The sequence below is a fragment of the Panthera uncia genome (assembly GCF_023721935.1).
Source record: "Panthera uncia isolate 11264 chromosome B3 unlocalized genomic scaffold, Puncia_PCG_1.0 HiC_scaffold_2, whole genome shotgun sequence".
Classification (NCBI taxonomy): Eukaryota; Metazoa; Chordata; class Mammalia; order Carnivora; family Felidae; genus Panthera; species Panthera uncia.
Genome location: NW_026057583.1, coordinates 5,256,552 through 5,275,759, shown reverse-complemented (window position 1 = coordinate 5,275,759; position 19,208 = coordinate 5,256,552). Strand labels below are relative to the sequence as shown.

Genomic DNA, 19,208 nt, shown 5'->3' with positions numbered 1-19,208 from the left:
GGGGCTGCCCGGGAGCCTGGGGTCCGGGACAGTGCGGGGGCGGCTTGCACCGCTCCGCTGGGCGGGGTCTCGGGAGGGCGCGTGTGTCCCCGTGTGCACGTACTTGGGCCTTCGTGTGCAAGCGCGTCGAGTCTCGCTCCCCTCAGCGCGCCGGCGCCCCCAGACTTCGGACCCTGCGCTCGCGGGGCTGAGGGCACGCGGTTGCACGCGGGGCCGGCTCCGCGTCCCCTCGGGCCCAACTGGCAGGTGGAGCACACACTTCCCAGCGCCGCGGGCGGGGGCAGAACGGACCTCCCCCAGACAGAGGGGGCCGCCGCCGGCCCCCGGCCCCCTCACTCTCCATCCCCGCCGGCGCGCCGGCAGCCGCCGGAGCCGAGTCCAGGAAGCTCCCGCCGGGCGGTAAGGGCGGGGGAGCGGCTCCGCGCGGGGCGCCGGCCAATCGCCTGGCGCCGCGGGCCCCAGCCCCGCCTCCGGCGCGCCAGGCCCCGCCCCCCGCGCGCTCGCCCCGCGGCCCCTCCCGGCCGGTAATAATTAGGCGGCGGGCGGGGCGCCGCGTCAGCGCCGGGCGCCGGCCAATCGCGGAGCTCCGGCCCGCGGCCGCGTCACAGGCCGAACAACCAAACAGAAAAGTTTAATAAACAGCGGACGGAGGGCCGGCGGCGGCAGGGCCGGAGCGAGCAGGAGTTCGGCGGCCTCACCTGTCCCCACTCGCCGGCGGCGACCGGCGACCGGCGGCGGCGGGCAGCGCGGCAGGCGGGGAAGGCCACCGCCAGGTGAGCGGCGCGGCGGGGCCCGGGGGGCCGGGGGGCCGGGGCCGCTCCCTTCCCCCACCGGCTGAGGCGCGGCTGAGGCGCGGCCGCGGCGCTCCCGGGCGGGCGGAAGCGAGGGCGGGGGGCGGGCCGGGGGCTGCGCTCGCGGACCCCCGGCCCGGTAGCGAGCAGTTGGCGAGCGGGGGTCCTGGGGTCCCGGGGACGCGGGCCTCCACCTGCTGCGGCCCCGGGGCGGGGGTCCCGCCTGTCACGGCGCGGGCGGGGGGCGGGGGTCCCGAGCGCCCCTCCCCCGCAGCGGCGTGTCGGGGCGTGCGGGGGGGGCCGGGCAGGGGCGCCGTGTGACACCCCGGGGGCGCCGGGTCGGTGGGGTGGGGAGGGGTGGGGCGGTTAGTGACCGTAGGGCCGCCGTCCGCAGCTTCCGGGGGGAAGCGCTCCGTTCCTGCAAAATGGGCACATCTGACTTTACCCAGCCGGCTGCCCCCACTTTTTTCCGTCGGCCTTTTACGGTGGAAGGAAGGCAGCGGGCGGGGAGCGGAGTGCCGGCGGCCAGCGTGGGACTGGAGGGGCTATTGTCTGGGCTTCGGTGACCATTTCCTGGGCGTGCGGGTCTGCCCCAGCTGCTCGCAGCCTCCCCGTCCCGCGTGGACGCCTCTCCGCACAGCAGTTAACGCTCAGGAAAGCCGTCTTCCGAAAAGCAAAGGGGGAAAAAAAAAGTATCGAAAGACGTAGTTGCTGTCGCAGAAGAACGCACAGCCCCGCCGCGTATAAAGAGAAAAACAGAGTGAAAATCCTGGACTTGTCGCTCCCAAACCAGAAACCGGAATAAAACTTGGATCTGCCCCTGGGTTTCTTATCTGCTCTGTTCCCCCTCCCCCTTACGTAGGTCATCAATCCAGTCCAGTCAACTGGGTGTTTATCATTCCCCTGTTTTTTCCACCACGCACAGGTGTGTGTTCAAGCAGTGGGTTGTCCAGATTGCTTTTTTTTTTTTTTAAATTGTTTTAATGTTTATTTTTGAGAGGGAGACAGAGCGTGAGCGGGGGAGGGGCAGAGAGAGGGAGACACAGACTCCGAAGCAGGGTCCACACTCCGAGCTGTCAGCACAGAGCCCAACGCGGGGCTCGAACCCATGAACCAGGAGATCATGACCTGAGCCAAAGTCAGACGCTTAACTGACTGAGCCCCCAGGCGCCCCTCCAATAGATATTCCTTTTTTTTTTTTAATTTTTTTTAATCTTTATTTATTTTTGGAAGAGAGACAGAGTGTGAGCAGGGGAGGAGCAGAGAGAGAGGGAGACACAGAATCGGAAGCAGGCTCCAGGCTCCAAGCTGTCAGCACAGAGCCCGACGCTGGGCTGGAGCTCACAAACGGCGGGATCATGACCTGAGCCAAAGCTACACGCTTAATCGACTGAGTCCCCCAGGCGCCCCCAGATTGCTTTTCTTTTAAGTGTTGTGAAAAGAGCGGGTGGCCATCTATCACTTCTTTGCTGTACGATACTGTGTTCATCTCGAGTAGGGTTAGGCACTTGGAAATATTTTGCACCGTGCTTTGCTATCAGCAGCCGTGTTCTTGGGAGCTTTTCTTGTTTTCTGGCTCCTGGCGCACAAGCGCCAGACATTCTCTGGAGTGAACGATGCAGGTAGCTTGCGTTAGGGAGTCTTAGGTGGTCAGGAGGAAAATAGGTGTGTTTTAATGGGAGATTCGCAGCCGTAGCGATTGGCCAATAGGTTTTGAACAGGTGCAGGAGGAACGAAGATTCCCGGCAAGGTGCCTGTAAGGACGCTTTTCCTTTGAAACCACACTGCGAAGTCGGGCACCGTTTGCTCGCTACTTTGTCAACGCAGAAGTAAATACAGTACAAAAAAAATACTTGATGGCGTGTGAAATGAAGCACTCTGTGCCACCCCGCTTTGTGTAATCTCTGGCAAATTCCTTAAACCTTCTCTTTTTCCGTAGCATACTCCTGGAAGAGAAACCTATCCTCAGTTTACCCTCCTAGCTTTGCAGACTTCGGGTAAGGGAAGCACCTGTCAGATGGCAGAGCCTTGCTTTACGGGAGAGGATTGGGACCCGGGTGCTCTCCTGTGGGCTCACACCGTGTGTGTCCTGTGGAACGTTTTTGGAGAAGGATGTGTGCTCGCTGTTAGGATAAGTTCACCACACATTTGAGTACCTTTGAGTCCCTTATCCCCGGCCCTGCGGGCACCCCAAGGTGTGCCCTCCAGAGCTGTGTGCCGCGCATCACGCCCCCGGCAGTGCGCTCAGGGGTAGGGGGCTATTCGGTTCCGGAAAATGGCGAGTGCAAGTAATAGGCGTTTATAGTAGCTTCGAGTAACTTGACTTCAAGGACCCAGTAGAGGGGGTGTGTGGTAGTTGGCCAGCATGTGTAGTTTGCAGAGAGCAGGGTGCGCTTTCTTGGTAGGGCTGTTACACCCTACCAAAAACACATGTATCCTTAAAAGCTTTAAAAAGGCCTCCTTTTTGTGTTAAGGGCAATGTGTGTTTTCCCCCCAAACTTTCAGAAGAAATAGAAAGTTACAAAGAATAGATAACTGTTGTTAACGTTTTGGCCAGTGTACCCCCAGCCTTTTCGGTCGTGGACATTCTGGACGGTTGAGAGTGGAATCGTAAACCACACTAGACTGCCTCTCCCTTCACAACTTTCCCCAAAGACGATCTGTCTCCGCACCTCTGTTGTACACAGGATGCCACCAGTAGTCATCCGCGTGGTCCCCTTGCCCCAGTGTCTGCTCTCCTGTAGTCTGGGCGCTGCTCCTGTGGACGGCAGTAATTTAAATGTGTACATCAGAGGCTCGGCACCCTCTGATGACTCTCCATACACAAAATAAAATTGAAACTTTTTACTGTGGCACCTAGACCCTAGAGCAGTAATGTCCAATGGGACTATAACGGGAGCCACATAAGTAATTTAAAATTTCCTGATAGCCGTGTTAAAAAAAGAAACAGGTGAGATATAATTTGCTAAACACAAAATATTAGGATTTCTGTAAGTAATTAGCATAAGAAGTTATCGAGATGTTTTACTTAACTTTTTTTAGACTGGCCTCAAAATCCGATGTTTGTTTTCCACGTGACATGCAGCTGGGACTCGTGTCAGGCTCTGTCGGGACAGCGTTGCCCCGGGAGGCCGGCCCTGCCTTGTCCCCCAGTCCCGCACCGCTGTTGTCCTGGTCTGTTTGGGCTTCCAGAGCATGCCAAGCTGCTGGCGTCGAAGTTGTTGGGTTTTCCTGCCTGGCACACTCCACCGTATTTCTGCTTGGATGGCACTCCTTCAGGGATGCGCTCACAGGCCACAGTCCCTGCCCACTGGGTCACTCTGCCGCGCTTCTCCTAGAACCTGTCCTCTGACGTGGTTTGTTTGGTTCTTGTCTTCGACCTGAGGGCAGAAGTTAGAGCCACAGGTAGTGACAGGGTTCTGCCAGGGCACATGCCATTTCCATCCTCCTGTGGTTCCTCACCTGCTGGGTGTGACTTGTAGCTTTATCTTTTTGTCGCCGTCACCCTGTGGTGAAGACGCTCTTAAGAGCTACATCTTTCTTTAGGATTCGATCTGTCTTACAGAGTCAAAGCAAGTGAACATTTTTTGTCTTTTTAGAAATATTGCCAAATCTTACTTTAAAAAATTTAACTAGCATTATAATACACAGTTGGCCAAACCAGTATAAAGTTTACCAAAAAATGTGAGACAATACACGTCTTCTCCTCCATATCCTTACCAACACTTGATTTTCTTTCGTGCCTTCCCTTTTCATAAGATTCATGATGTACTTCTTAGATTAATTATGATGATGAATGGAGTGGTGGGTATTGTTTCTTCTAATTTGTCTTTTACTCATTTGGGGTGGTGTTTTATCATCGCGATGCCTCTTTATTCTCTTATAGATTTAGGATAGCAGCGTTTTGTCACACGCTGAACATCTTTTCCCTGGTTCTTCATATCCCTTCTATTTGCTTACGGTGTTTTGTTTTTTTTTTAAACTTGAGTCTTTACCTTTTAAGAAATTTTACGGCTTCTCCGTTACTTTTGTACTTAATGGATTCTCTTGTCCAGATAACTGTTTTCTTCTAGTTCTTTTGTGGTTTCATTTTCACATCTACCTCTCTCTATTCACCCGGGGCTTGTTTTGACATAATATGTGAAGTGAAATAACCTCCCTTATTTTTCCTCAATAATTAGTTGTTTTAGCCCCATTAACAAAAGTCTTTTTCTTGTTGCCTTGAAATAAAGCTTTTATCGTATACTGAAAGCATATATATACTTGGTTCTTTTTAGCTTCTGTTCAATATGAAGGACTTGAGACTGGCACGCATTGTTTAGTAATTGGGCAGAATAATGTATTTTTATTTTGTTGCTGTAAGTCTCCCTCCCTTTTCCTCCCCCAGTTTTTGGCTGTTGCTTTGTACTTGGGATTTTTAGTTGATTCCTCAGGGTCTTCACTTTTTGGGGGGGGGTGGGTGAATTTTTACGTTAAAAACGTAAAATCTATTTCTACGCTTAATGGTTTGTGTTGTGTAGTAATAAAAAAATTTAATGCTGTTAAATTCTCCTTTGAGAAGGGCTTTAGCTGGGATCCTTACATCCTGACCCGTGACAGATAGAAATATTTACTTAGCAGTCTTCCTGGCAGGTGCTCCGTGCTGGGGGTGGGGTGGGGTGAGGTGGGGGGTGCGTGGTACTGAGGCTGCCGCCGTGAGCTGTCCGGGGCCTCTGCTTTCAGAGTTCGCGGTCTTTGGGAAAGCGAGGCTGTCGACAAACCAATGAATAAAGAATTTTTGGACTTTGGCAAGTACTAGGAAGGAAAGAAATGGGGTGTGCTGATAGAGATTGGAAGGTGCTAATTGGATGTCCTGAGAACGTGTTTGTGAGGATGTCACATTTAAGCCTGATGTGGTACCAAGGTTTGTTTGGGGAGTTTTCTTTAGCTTCCCCAATCTTCCAGAACATGAAAATAATAATATGATAATAATAACGGCGGCACACTGAATGTCTCTGGCAAAATTGTCTGGTAAGAGTTGCCTCGTAAATAAATAGTTTTGAGCCCAAAGCTTGTGCCGTGGAGAATTTGGAACTGTGACGCAGAGTTCTAAGACCCAGAAGGAGCTGGGGGAGGCTTCCAAGCACAGAGAACCGCTGGCACAAGGAGGGCCGCAGAGCTTGACCTGATTAGGGTTTGACGGAAGGTTGGCATGACTGCAGTTTGCTGAGCGGGCAGTGGGGCTGCTGGAGGCTACTTTGGGGGACTCACATTGTGTCCTAGACAGGGCTGCTTCCGCTCCCCGCCTTCCTGTCCTGTCTGCTTTCTGGGACCCAAGTCAGCCTCCTACAAGTTAGATTATCTCACCCCTTGCTTCTCTCCTTCATGATTTCTACCGTGTTTTCAGTTTTCCTCCACTCAAGACCTTTGCATAGGCTGTGCCTTTTTGCTTAATTGCGAGTTCCTTGAAGCTCCTTCCTTAAAGGTGCCAAAAGAGGTGTAGTCCTTCCGTTGGCTGTATTTACTCATTTCATAGCGGACATTTCCTCTGCAAACATTTGTAATGATTGCAATTCATTAAGTGTGTGTGATTTGTCTTATTTCGTGTCTGTTTCTTCCGCTGGAGCTGTTGTTTCCAATCTGGTACATAGCCACTTGTGGCTATTTAAATTAAGTACAATTAAGTGATAGTAAACATTCAGTTCCTCAGCCTACTAGTAACATACCAGTTGCCTAGCAGGCACACGTGGCTAGTGTGGACAGCAGAGACAGAAATTTAAGTAGCTACTGGTTGTTGAAATATGGCAAGTCCGAGTTGGTCTGTAAGTATGAAATGTGAACTTGATTTGCAGCACAAAAAAAGAAAAAGGCAACCTCAGTTTTAAAAATGATTACTTATCGAAGCAATGCCATTTTATATGGTTTGTGTTAAGTAAAATATATGACGACAGTTAATTGAACTATTTTAATGTCTTAACGTGACTCCCGGAAAGCCGAAAATTGCTGTGGTTCCTGTCACATCCCTGTTGGACAACAGAGCTGACTTGGACCCTGAGTCTCTCCAGGGGCGGGACAGTTTGTGGTGGCGTCTACAGCAGCTCGTGGTGCCCCGGGTGTAGTAGGGGTTCAGAATGTTTGATGAGTTAATAACCTTCGTATTGACTTTGAACATTACTTTGTAGTCATCCGAGGATATTACCTGTTCACCTTGTGCATTTCAAAATTGTTAGCTGTCTGTGAGTATAATTTAAAAAATTTTTTCCATGCCTGTTGTAAAAAAACAGCTTTTTTTTTGACAACTATATAAAAATTAATCTTATTAAATAATTAGTGTGGATCATTTATCTTTTCATCTTTTATTTTTTTCTAGCTTAGGCTGCTAAGGAGAGAGGGAACCTGCAAGTCGGCCAGTCTGTTTTCCATCATTTTTCTGTGTCTAGCAGTTTCCTTCGATCGTCTGTGGTATGTTATTTGGCACACGAAACGTTACAGTTATTCAGTCTTAAGAGTTGAGTACTGTGATTGCTTTTTCCTTTATTTATACTTTGGTCCTGATACTGTGATCCCTGTTCTTTTTTGTTTACATTTATTGGTGACCTTGTTTATCCCATTAGATTTAAAACAAAGCAATTTATTGTCTTCTAGAAAGACACCTCAGCTTGTTTTGTGCTTTTCTATCCTTAATGTTCCCTTTGTGATTAGTAGTTTGCTGAAGGGGCCTTTACCACTCCTTTGCTGCCAGGGCTCACCTTTTGTCGTTTTCCTCTAATGGACGGAAGACACACATCAGGAGTTGGAAACTCAAATACGGGCCTCACCTTTGTAAGCAGTGTATATTTGTCAGGGAAATATTTCTTTAAGTATACGTGTATATATTTTCCCCCATTAGATAGTGGTTTTCAGACCATATCTTTAGTGACCCGGTCATGCTCTGAGAATGTCAAGCTGGCCCTTTTATCAACTACTGCATAAACCCACCTGTTGGTGTCCAGGGATCATGCCAAGGATTAATTTCTGTTGTAAGAGGAATAGTTTGAGCTATTCGCAGCCCTTTAAGATACTAAGAAAGCTTTCACCCTATCCTGCTCTGTACCAGACCAAAAATTAATCTGGGCACTTCCTCTTTAGGGAGGGTGTTTTTAAACTGAGATGGGACCAGGTTGTTCTGGCTTGTTATCTTCTACACTCTGGTCGGTTAATAGGTTTGGGGAAGCTTCTGAGCTCCTCCCCCACCAAGAATATACTGTGTATCCTTTGAACACTCAGTGTTCAAAAAGTGGTATTGTCACAGGCAATCAGGGAGCCTTGGAGCTTTCACAGGCCTCTTGTTCCTATGAAGCGATACTGTTTTCAAATAATCTCGGTCGTGGTATTGCTTTCCTTTTACTTAGTTTTGCTGTTTTCTTCTACTAATTGAGAAATGGAACAAAATCCTCGTATTTTTAAACTGTGAGCCACCTAAAATGGTATTTGTCACCATGAAGTTCTTCCAAGTAGGTCCTAGAGATCTTCGAACAATCCGGCATAACTAAGTCCATATCTCTTTACTGGTTACAGATCGAGAGGGGTCCCGGTGTTATTTTAGTGTATGTGATAGGTGTCTATTTTATACAAATAATTAACTCTGAAGTGAAAAATTGATGTCAGAGCAAAGGTTTTTTGGTTCCTGTAACTGTGTACTAATTTTATGTTTGCCACATTTTAAGATTTAAATGTTTGCCATCTTTTTCTATAACCCTATCAAATTGTGGCCATCTAAAACGTTTTCCTTTCCAGGTTTTATGCTGTAACTCAATCTATGTGCCCTTCCTGTACCTGCCCCTGTACCTCTTCTGCTTCCAGTGTTCTTTTGCAAGAGTGTCCACACAGTGGGAAGAAAACCTGAACTTGACTCGTGAAGTACTGAGCATTCACAGCAGTGAATCCTTGCAAAGGATCTTGGGACGAGGCCTCTGTGAATTGGCTCTTTCAATTTGTCCACTTAAAAGGCATAATAGATGATGCAGCTGTTTGGGCTTCTGCAGGGTATTATTCCATATTCATGTCTAGTTGCAATTATGTGCATTTTCGGTTTCATACAGACTTCTCTTTGTATTCAAAACAAGTTTGTTGGCTTTGTGTTGTAGTATATGGGTTTTCTTTGAGGAATGACGCTTGCAAGATTCTGAGCTTTGTAAACCGTACGTTCAACTTAAAAAATTGTTGTGGAAACTTACTGAAAGTATTTTTAAGAAGAACCACTTTAATTTGCCTTACTCTTTTGGTTTTTCTCATAAATCAGTTAAAATTTTTGGTAGAGGTGAAAATTACACTTTACTGAACAAGTTGAATGATGCTATTCGGTCAGGTAAGGATTAGTGACAGTAATAGTTGATGGGCCGAGGAACTAAAACATAAGCAGTTCTAACTTAAGTAAAGATAGTAAAATATAGCAAACTTAGTAATATATAGCGTCATGGTCGGTCTTTTTGTTTGTTGAAAAATCCGAGTGCTTATGTAGAGACTGTAGAGTCTCTGGAGGTAACATTAATGTGACTTCGCATTTTCCGGGGCGAATACACCCTACCTTTGGCTGCACCTCGGCGCGCCCTTGCCCCCTTAAGTGAACGAATGCTCCAGTGGGCTGCAAAGTTTGGTCTACCTTTTTTAAAAAGGCAACCGTAATTTTAAGCATAAGGCAACTTCAGTCTTCCTGAACTTTGTCTGTGGACATGTCTTTGGAGCAGGTTGCCTTTCCCTTTCGTGGGTGTCGGCTTGCAGTGGCTCCCTGTTGGCCGTGGCAGAGTGCTCAGGTCAGACCGCTAACCCTGCTAATACGGAAATAGTGTTTCTGCCTCCGTGTTTCCCTTCCCTTTTAAGTAGAGATGTCAGGGTTTGATGTCACCAAAATTTTCACTTTGTTGTGATGCTGAGAACACAGTATCAGTGAATTTGGTGACTTAGAAATATTTTGCAGCTAGGATTTTAGTGCTATATATTTTCCATACCTGAAATCATCGCATTTTTAAGTCCTAGAGGAAATACTGTTTTGTTCCTTTTAGCAAAATTGTGCCGTGGATTTTCTGTTGCCACTTTAAAAAATTCAGGCAAAATGTGAACTCTGTTGAAAAAGGAGTCTGTCTTATAAAGTGTAACTTTACCTTCATGGCTCTGTAGAAATACAACATGATTTAGGCCAAAAGCATTGCATTTTAAACAGTCGGTCACTGAACTGCAAATTAAAGCTGCTTCTGTCAGGTTTTCGTTGCCGTTACGTAGAGTATTTATTTTTTTGCCCAGACAAAAGAGTAAGCAAACAGGATGTGATGGGAAAACCGAAACACGACCTCCTGTTTCTTTAAGAAACCAGCTTACCAGGGGGTTTTAGTGTGTGCGGCCGAACCTGCTAGCAAGGAAAAGTTCTTTAAGATGATGGATGTGCGCCGCCTCCAATCACAGCGACGGGTCTGGCCCGCGGGGCGGGGCGTCCCGTCCTCGGCCAGTAGCCGCGCAGGAGGAGGAGCTTGCGGCCCAGGCTTGGTTGCGGCGGAGCACAGCTTCAAGTGAAGTTAATCTGAGGGGAAGCAAACAGAAAATTGTGCAGGTTTTGTGGGTAGGATTTCTGTTCCGATCTTTTAATAACCCTTTGTTTTACGCTCTTGCTCCTGTGTGCTGCTGTGTATGCTAGGTTCTGTCACTGTGGCTGTTTTCTGACGCAAACTGAACATTAAAATCAAGCAGGGGAGCAGAACAAAAGGGCTGTTTGCACAGGAAATAGGTGTTGAGAGAATCAAACTTGACTTTGTTTTATCGTGGTCTGTAGTTCAGAAATTGAGTGTCGCTGAGATCGTGGGGATCGAAGTCCTCCCCGGCGACAGGCTTTCTCTGGGGCTGGACGTGGGAGCAGTCGCTTGTCGGTTTTATAAATGACATCTCGAGGTGTGCGGTGGGTCGTTTTCCGTAAACTTGGGGCGCCGAGTGCCGGGAGAGGCACCTGCGGTGGGCGCACGTTTCTGATGTCCAAGGGACTGAAGTGCCAGCCCTTTGAGTTCCGTCTATGCCCCCAGGGCGCCCCCTCCCCCACCAACTTCAGGGTAGTGTAAGTTTGCAGATTTAGTAGGCTCGTAATGTTGTTTTTTGAAAGCTCATCGAGTGCATTCTGTGTAGAACGAGGTAAAACTGCCTTCTCCTTCATTCAAACTTCCTTTCTTTGAAGGGTAGAGGTAAGAAACGCCCTTTTGAAACAGGAAATGGATGCGTTTATAGTTTCGAAGGCTGTAGGTAGGCGGTCAAAACTTTGTAAAAAGTATCTGCGAGTCTGTTGACACCGTTTTACTGATAAGTAATTACAGTGGTTTGGGTACCGGAGTGTTTTCTTTACCTTGCTGCCCTTTGGTCTAGAAATCGGGGTGTAAAAGTTGGTTTGAATGATCGCCGGCCGAGTGCCGGGCGGAGCCGGCTCCGCGTTTCGGCCACAGTGTAACTGCGTTTGCAGTACATTGCTGCACCTTCAGCTCCTGCAAAGCGTTTTTAATTAGTGCTTGCCTGTTCTAGCATTGCTTAAACCGTCCCAGAACAGCGATGATAAAATCAGACAAAGTCGCCCACAACACCCGTAAGAGCGTTGTGTGGTGCTGTTATTTTTTCCCCCCTTCTGTACTTCACCAGGTTCTTGTGTTTTCCCCACGGTGGTCGATTAGTGCGGCTTTATATTCTCTTTCACGAGACTCTATCATCCGTTAAAACTATTTTAATTTTACCGTTCTTTTAGGTTAGTGGGACCTTAACTTACCCAGTCTTTTGCATGTACTACATTCAGACCGTTCCTAACTTTTCACCATTTTGAACAGTATTGCATTAAACACACTTCTGTGTGTACGTTTCAAAAGATTTCCTCTTTCCCCGTTCCGCCCCAAGATTATTTTTCTTTCGGAAAAATCCCCAGCGGGTTTACGTGGATGGAAGGATGTGAACACGTCAGTGGCCAAATTGCTTTCTGCACAGGTGATGCCAGTTTATGCCGCCGCCGGCAGGATGTGCCTCACGATTTCTCTAATGGGACATGCCCCTTAAACGCTCTGTTAGGGTGCACCTCTGAAGCTCTCTGGTTGGGTGAGTAGCTTTTGCCTAAACTGATCACCTACTTTAAGTCCCGTTTTCCAAGTTGTAGATGAACCTAAATCCATTTTCTGGACGTGGAAATGAGCTGAAGAAAACTGGGCACGTCTTTTCCCACGTAAGTGAACAATTACATCGTCGTGGGGTATCGTACTTACGGTACGTGTCGCTGCCAGTAAGTACCAGGCTGCCGTTGAGACAGGTTTTGCAGTGGGCGCCCTGTCCCATGGGCGCACGCAGAAGAGGTGCTCTCCCCCCGGGAGCTGTACGCAGACATTGTAGAGGGGCTGCTGGGGGGCCGCCCACACCCCTGCCTCCGGACGGGTGCGGACAGCCTTCGTCACTGCCTGTGCACCTCCGGGTTGTCGGTAGGCGAGAGAAACGGAGTTGGCGTGTGTCGATCTGCAGCCTGAGATGGCCTGATGCGAGCGCCTTTCCGGTATCTCGTGGCTTTTCAGGTAGACGCCAGGACTGTGCGCACGCGGCCGTTCTCGACCCCGGTCCCGTCTGTCTCCGGGAGCCCTCTGTGTTGGGCACTAACTGCTGATCTTGTGCCCTGGGCAGCTCGTGTGCAGCGGGGAGGCCGTAACTGTTGGGGTTATGAACTTGCTAACCGACGTTCTGGGTTAAAGTGAAAAAGTTGTTTGACGGCAAAACTCAAGACAATTAAAAACACTAATTGACAAATGGGAGGCAGGCTCTCACTCCCTGACGCGACAGTAGTTGACCATGTAGAATCTTCGTCTAGTTCAGCTGCAATTTAAATAATTTAACTCATTTTCTGTGAGTTTCTGTTTCAGTTGCCAATAACATCGCCTCTCCAACTTCCAGAGCTAGTCTGATGTCGCTGTGTTGGTCATTGTGTTTGTTTCGGGGGAAAACTTTTTTTAATGTGTCATTTTGTTTGTTACGGGTAAAGAGTTTTCAGTTTTCCAGACACTTGGGTTTCCCTAACAGTTGAGTAAAAGAAAAAAACTTCAGTCATCGGTTTTAATTAGTGAAAGAATTACCATCAGATGCATTTTTCTACGCATTTAAATTTTGTGGACGTGTCAGGGTTTACACAGATAAATACCTCATGAGTAGAACCATTGTTTGGGCTTCCCTTGAATATTTAAAATGTGTGTTAGTGCTTAAATACCTAGATCATGGATATTTTCTTGGTCTGAAAGCAATATACTACAAGTCTGCCCCTCCCTGGTTGTGTGAGGCCGAGGCCGGTACGGTAGATGGTACATGCATGGCAAAGAGGCAGGTGCTCGTCGGTATATTGGTTTCATTCACAGGTAGAAGCCAGTTTTCTCGAGGGAGAAGAAGACTTTAAGGGATCTAATGTTGAGGCAAGATAAGAATAGTGATAGCTCCGTTTTATTCCTTAACAGTTGGGGAAGAAAGTGATCTAGAGGGGTTAATCACTACATTCAAAGTTTCTATTGTTAGTCTCCGTTCTGGGGGAATGCAGCATTTTTTTTCCCCTCTGCTGACGTAAGGAAACAATGTTCATAGGCAGTAAGTTGGTAAAACTTGAAAGAACCTAGAACCAGTGGCTTAGTATCTATCGACAAGGCCTCCCTGTTCTGTGTGATAGGGGGACTTGGCAGTTTTGCAGCGTTTTCCTGTATGGCTTTTTTATAAAAAATGGGTCAATGTTTTAGGAAGTAATTGTTTCTTGATAACTTTGCAGGAAGTGCTTATTAACTGATGTATCTGTGAACCTGTTGGACTAAATCTGAATTTTTGTGTTTGGATGTCATTAGAAAAAATGAACTTGAGGGGCGCCTGGGTGGCGCAGTCGGTTAAGCGTCCAACTTCAGCCAGGTCACGATCTCGCGGTCCGTGAGTTCGAGCCCCGCGTCAGGCTCTGGGCTGATGGCTCGGAGCCTGGAGCCTGTTTCCAATTCTGTGTCTCCCTCTCTCTCTGCCCCTCCCCCGTTCATGCTCTGTCTCTCTCTGTCCCAAAAATAAATAAAAAATTTAAAAAAAAAAAAAAAAAAGAAAAAATGAACTTGAAACTTTTCGGTAAAAAGGAGCAGATCTGTCTTTCTTTAGACCTTTTATATTTTGTCCCTGATATAAGCACTTTCCTCCCCCACCAGTGGATTTTTGTGGAGTATGTATTTACTCAATAAAATTTAGCACCATTAACAACTTTTCCTTCTTGAAAGTCTTCCATGAGTTTAGTGATATTGCCTCAGCTTCTGTTTGCGATCTCTGCCTTTTGCAAATGTTTCTTCTTACAGCCATTAAATACTAAAATTTAATAGGATTCTGACCTTAACATTCTTCCCAGGCTATACTTCTTGGGTGACCTCCAGGACCATGGCTTCAGTTAACCGCCTGTACTGTATGTAGTAACGGTCCCAAGATCTGTATCTTAAATCCAGATTTTTTGGTTGCACTTGAAACCCGTATTCATCTGGCTCACAAATGGGTCTTCCAAAACTAGATGAAACTCGGCAAGCCTACATTTTAGCCGCTTTCTGCTTTTTGTAGCTCTCCCAGCAGTATCTTACAACCCTCCCTTCCCCTCTGTCCCAGAGGGTGGATGGTATGCAAAAGCTGGGTTTTGTTTTGATTCTTCCTTCTCCTTCACCCCCAGTGAGCCCTGACTTCCTATCAGTTTTATACATTTATTTATTCTTAAAGATTTTTTTTTAAGTAATCTCTACGCCCGTCATGGGGCTTGAACTCAGGGCTCAGAGATCTAGAGAGGCTGGCTCCGCAGGGGAGCCAGCCGGGTGCCCCTCCTATCAGTTTGAAATCCATTGTATTTCAGTCCACCCACGGTTTCTCTTCACTGTCTTTGCTCAGGCCACGCGGAGGCTTCTCATTTACATCGCTAAAGCCGGCTCTTCCCTAATCTTCATCCAGTTCCGGCTCTGCTGTACATTCTTCCCCGTTTTCTCCTCTCAGAATTCTTTAGTGGTCCTCCTAGCTCTTTGAACTTCGTGAACTGCCTCCGGCGGATAATAATACCGGTTGATTCTGCGCTCAGCATTCTCTGAGGTAGTCCCCAAACAACTCGGAGACGTGGCGTTACCTTCATTCAACACGTGAGACAGTTTGCAGAGGCTAACTTACTTGTCCGAGCTTGACTCTGCTGGTGGGCGGCTGGCACACTTTGAACCCCGGTTTGCCAGACCACAGTCCTTTCTCTCAACCGCCAAGCCTTCCCAAGCCGGCCCCTGCTTCTCCATCCCCTTCTTTCCCAGCCGCTTCATTTTGTGCTCTAACCAACGACTTGGAGTTCCCCCTTCCAGGGCATCTCAAAACCAGTTGCCTGAGTCTAAAAGTGCTTCAAGGGTTTTCAAAAAAACATTTTTGACAATTTTTTTGAATGCTCCGAAAAAGATATGACACTTTAGCATCCCCAGGATAGAAGAAGATAAAAGAACGAGGCATACGAAAGATACAGGTAGTTTTCCAAAAGCAGCTGGTTTTGAATTTCAAAGCCATTGAAATCCTCACATGTAATAAAAGCTTGGGACCAAGCTGTGTCAGAGGAAGATGAGGCCAAGTGCAACAGCACCTTATCCGAGCTGTTGGGAACGCTAACGACCTCCTTAAATCGCTGTCAATGTAGACCTTGTTCATTTCCGCAACCCGGTGAAGGAAGCATCCACTTGTGAACACAGGTCCAGTAAGCCACCGACTAGTAGGTGTCACATCTGATGTTACGGCCTCAAAAAAGTTAAATACTGCAGCTGATTTGGCCTAGAAAGAGAATTGAGGTAAACTGAGACCTAGTTGCTTTCGAATCATTTTCATTTCAAATATTTTCCTTCATTCTATTTATCTCTACCACCCCCTCCAACATGTTTTAAGGCAAGAGGACTTTTATTCAATTGAAAAAAAAAGTGCCTTTTCATCTGTAGCTTTGAAAGCAACCTGGTGTTGAAAGAAAAAGGTCAAATGGGTAGGACTTTAGAAATGTAGGTAAATACTCCGTTTCTGAACGGATCGAATCTCTAACTGTAGTTGGGGCTTGATGTAATTATAAACTTTTAATTAAAATTCATAGTTGTCCATTATAAAAGCAGCAGTTTTGGTGGGTTGTTTTGTGTTGTGTTGTTTTTACCATTAAAGTATTTTAGAGGCAGGAAATTCCATACTACTCTCAGAAGTTTTAATTTGCCATATTTTAGTATCCAAAATAATCTTTTGCTGTTTTCTCAAATAATAAACATGCAAGCTAATAGTTTACTTAATAGATTTTAAGTGTTACCTATTATAACGATTAAATAATGCATAATTTGAAAACGTAGAACTTAGTTTTGATGAATAGAATACACAACAATTTTTCTTAATTTTTTAGGTAATCGCTTAAAATGTATAATATGTATCTCTTTTGTGAATTTTTTTAACCTTTTGTTTTTGAGAGAGAGAGAGAGAGAGAGAGAGAGAGAGAGAGAGAGAGAGAGACACAGTGTGAATGGGGGGAGGGGCAGAGAGAGAGGGAGACAGAATCCAAAGCAGGCTCCAGGCTCCAAACTGTCAGCACAGAGCCTGATGCGGGGCTCGCAGTCACAAACTGCGAGGTCGTGACCTGAGCCTAAGTTAGATGCTTAACCGACTGAGCCACACAGGCGCCCTTGATGTATCTCTTTTCTCAATGAATATCAAATCTCAGTCGCTATGCAACTTTATGAAATAGAATCATTTTGAGTGGGAAAAATTATTCTTGACAGATTATTTAATTGCCTAAAATAATAGCTTCACTAAGCAAATTCTTGCCAAGCTGTGTATACTGAGGCTAGTCTCTGAGAGGGACAGAGAGAGGGAGAGAGAGAATCCCAAGCAGGCTGTCAGTGCAGAGTCGGATGTGGGGCTCGAACTCAGGAACAGTGAGATCACAGCTGGAACCTAAACCAAGAGTCCGGTGCTTAACCGACTGAGCCCCCTCCCCCACCTTTTTCTTTCTTTATTTGTTGTTCGTTTATTTACTTATTTTATTTTGAATGTAGAGCAAAAGCTTTCTTCTCTAATCTGAAAAGGAACAACGCTGAACTGGTAAAGCAGAGAGGAACAGAGACTCTTGGACGACTTCCACCAAAGGTTTCCTGGTTCAGCGGGTATAATTTCCTGCTTGTCCAGTGAGCTCCACCTTCCTGGGTTCTTGGGGTAGTGCAGAGGTGTGGACAGCACTCTGGTTGTGGGGTTGGTGCAGCTGAGCCGCGGTGAGGTAGTGAAGGCTTCTGCGCAGAGAAGTGGTGACAGCAGTGTCGAGTGGGGGGGAGGGGTCGGAAAAATCACGTCTCCTTTCCAACAGGTTATCAGACACATCAGCTTTTTCTTTTAAAGAGGTAATTTTTTTAATGTTTGTTCATTTATTTTGAGAGAAAGAGAGCAGGGGAGGGGTGGGGTGGAGAAAGGAGGGGGGAGAGAGAATCCCAAGCAGGCTCCGCGCTGTCAGCACAGAGCCTGACTTGGGGTGCGATCTCACGAACCGCGAGATATGACCTGAGCCGATATCAAGAGTCAGATGCTTAACTGACTGAGCCACCCAGGCGCCCTGAAGATTTAATGTTTTTAGAGGAATTTTCAGTTCCCAGCCAAATTAAGGTACAGATACTTCTTATATACCTGCTGTGTCCACATAGGCATGTCCTCCGCGTCCCCCCCCCACCCTACCAGTATCTCCCCAGAGTGGTACATTTGTTACAGTTGATGAATCCAGGGGTGCCTGGGTGGCTCAGTTGGTTGAACGTCTGCCTTTGGCTTGGGTCGTGATCTCACGCCTCGCGAGTTCGAGCCCCACGTCGGGCGCTGTGCTGACAGCTCAGAGCCTGGAGCCCGTTTAGGATTCTGTGTCTCCCTGTCTCTGCCCCTAACCCCCTCACATTCTGTCTCTGTCTCCCTCAAAACTAAATACACATTAAAAAAAAAAAAATTTAAGCAATTGATGAATCTACATTGATGCATCATAACTACCCAAAGCCCACCAGGCTTCAGTCTTGGTAGTGTGCATTCTGCAGGTTTGGGCAAACATGATGAGATGTGTATGTTAGTGTATAGAGTATTTCACTGCCTTAAATATCTTCTGTAGTCCTTCTGTTCACCCATACGCTCTCCTCCTCAGCCCCTGACAACCACTGATCTTTTTATGATCTCCACAGATTTGCCTTTTTTAAGATGTCATATAGTTGAAATCACACAGTATGTAGTATTTTCAGATGGCTTTTTTTCACTTAGTCATAGGCATTTCAGTTTACCCCACGTCTCCGCATGGCCTGATAGCCCGTTTTTTTTTTAGCCCTGAATAATATTCCATCGTGTGGATGGACCGCAGTTTATTCACCCGTTCACCTACATCTTAGTTGCTTCAGAGTTTTAACAGCTGGAAGAAAGCTGCCGTAAAACTCCCATGTTCACCTTTGGTTAAATACAAAGACTGTTGTTGCTGGATTGTAAAGTGAGTAGTTAGTATTGTAAGAAGCCACCGTACCATCTTCCAAAGCGTTGCCATCAGTGAGGGTTGAGAGTTCCGGTTGCTCCGCGTCCTTGCCGGCATTTTGTGTTGTCAGCGTTCCAGATTTTTGCCATTCTCATGGGTGTGTAGGGCTGTCTCATTGTATTTGTATTTCCCTGATGTACGACGTGAAATGTGTTTTTATACGCTTTCTTGCCATGTCTTTGGTGAGCTGTCTGTTAAGGTCTTTGGCCCACTTTTTAGAGTTTTGTATAATTTTTTAAAAAATTTTTTAAAATGCTTATTTATTTTTGACAGAGAGAGAGAGAGAGAGAGAGAGAGACAGAGCATGAGCAGGGGAGGGGCAGAGAGAGAGGGAGACACAGAATCTGAAACAGGCTCCAGGCTCTGAGCCGTCAGCACAGACCCTGACGCGGGGCTCGAGCTCACGGACCGCGAGATCGTGACCTGAGCCGAAGTCGGACGCTCAACTGACTGAGCCACCCAGGCGCCCCAAGTTTTGTATAATTTGAATCAGTTCTTTATCAGATGTGTCTTTTGTAAATATTTTCTTATAGTCTGTGGCTTGTCTACTCATTCTCTGGACATTGTCTTTCTCGGAGTAGGAGTTTTTAATTTTAACGATGTCCACCCTACCGATTCTCTCTTCCATGGATCACGGCCTTGGTGTTGCATCTAAAAAGTAATTGCCATTCCCAAGGTCAACTTGATTTTCTCCTTTGTTATCTTCTAGGAGTTTTATAGTTTTGGGTTTTATGTGTAGATCTGTGATGCATTTTGTATTTGTTTTATGGAAGGGTTGTAAAGTGTGTGTCTAGATTCATTTTTTTTGCATGTGGAAGTCTAGTTATCCCAGGATCATCTGTTGAAAAGACCGTCTTTGCTTCATCGTATTGCCTTCGCTCCTTTGT

At 47.0% G+C, this 19,208-nt stretch overlaps 1 protein-coding gene across 8 annotated transcripts in view; it reads left to right on the top strand.

Annotated features, from left to right (window-relative positions):
• The first annotated feature begins 686 nt into the window (after positions 1-686).
• Positions 687-19,208, top strand: part of ZFAND6 (zinc finger AN1-type containing 6) — a 73,756-nt gene continuing 55,234 nt past the window's right edge. For 3 of the 8 annotated variants that reach the window (XM_049614370.1, XM_049614362.1, XM_049614366.1), the window contains exons 1-2: positions 687-773; positions 7,141-7,232. The gene's annotated coding sequence lies outside the window, so the exon portion shown is untranslated. Of the gene's footprint in view, positions 774-4,798; positions 7,007-7,140; positions 7,233-7,254; positions 7,279-7,314; positions 10,363-19,208 lie in introns of those variants that run through there. The other 5 variants (XM_049614364.1, XM_049614367.1, XM_049614371.1 and 2 more) reach the window with 5 other exon arrangements.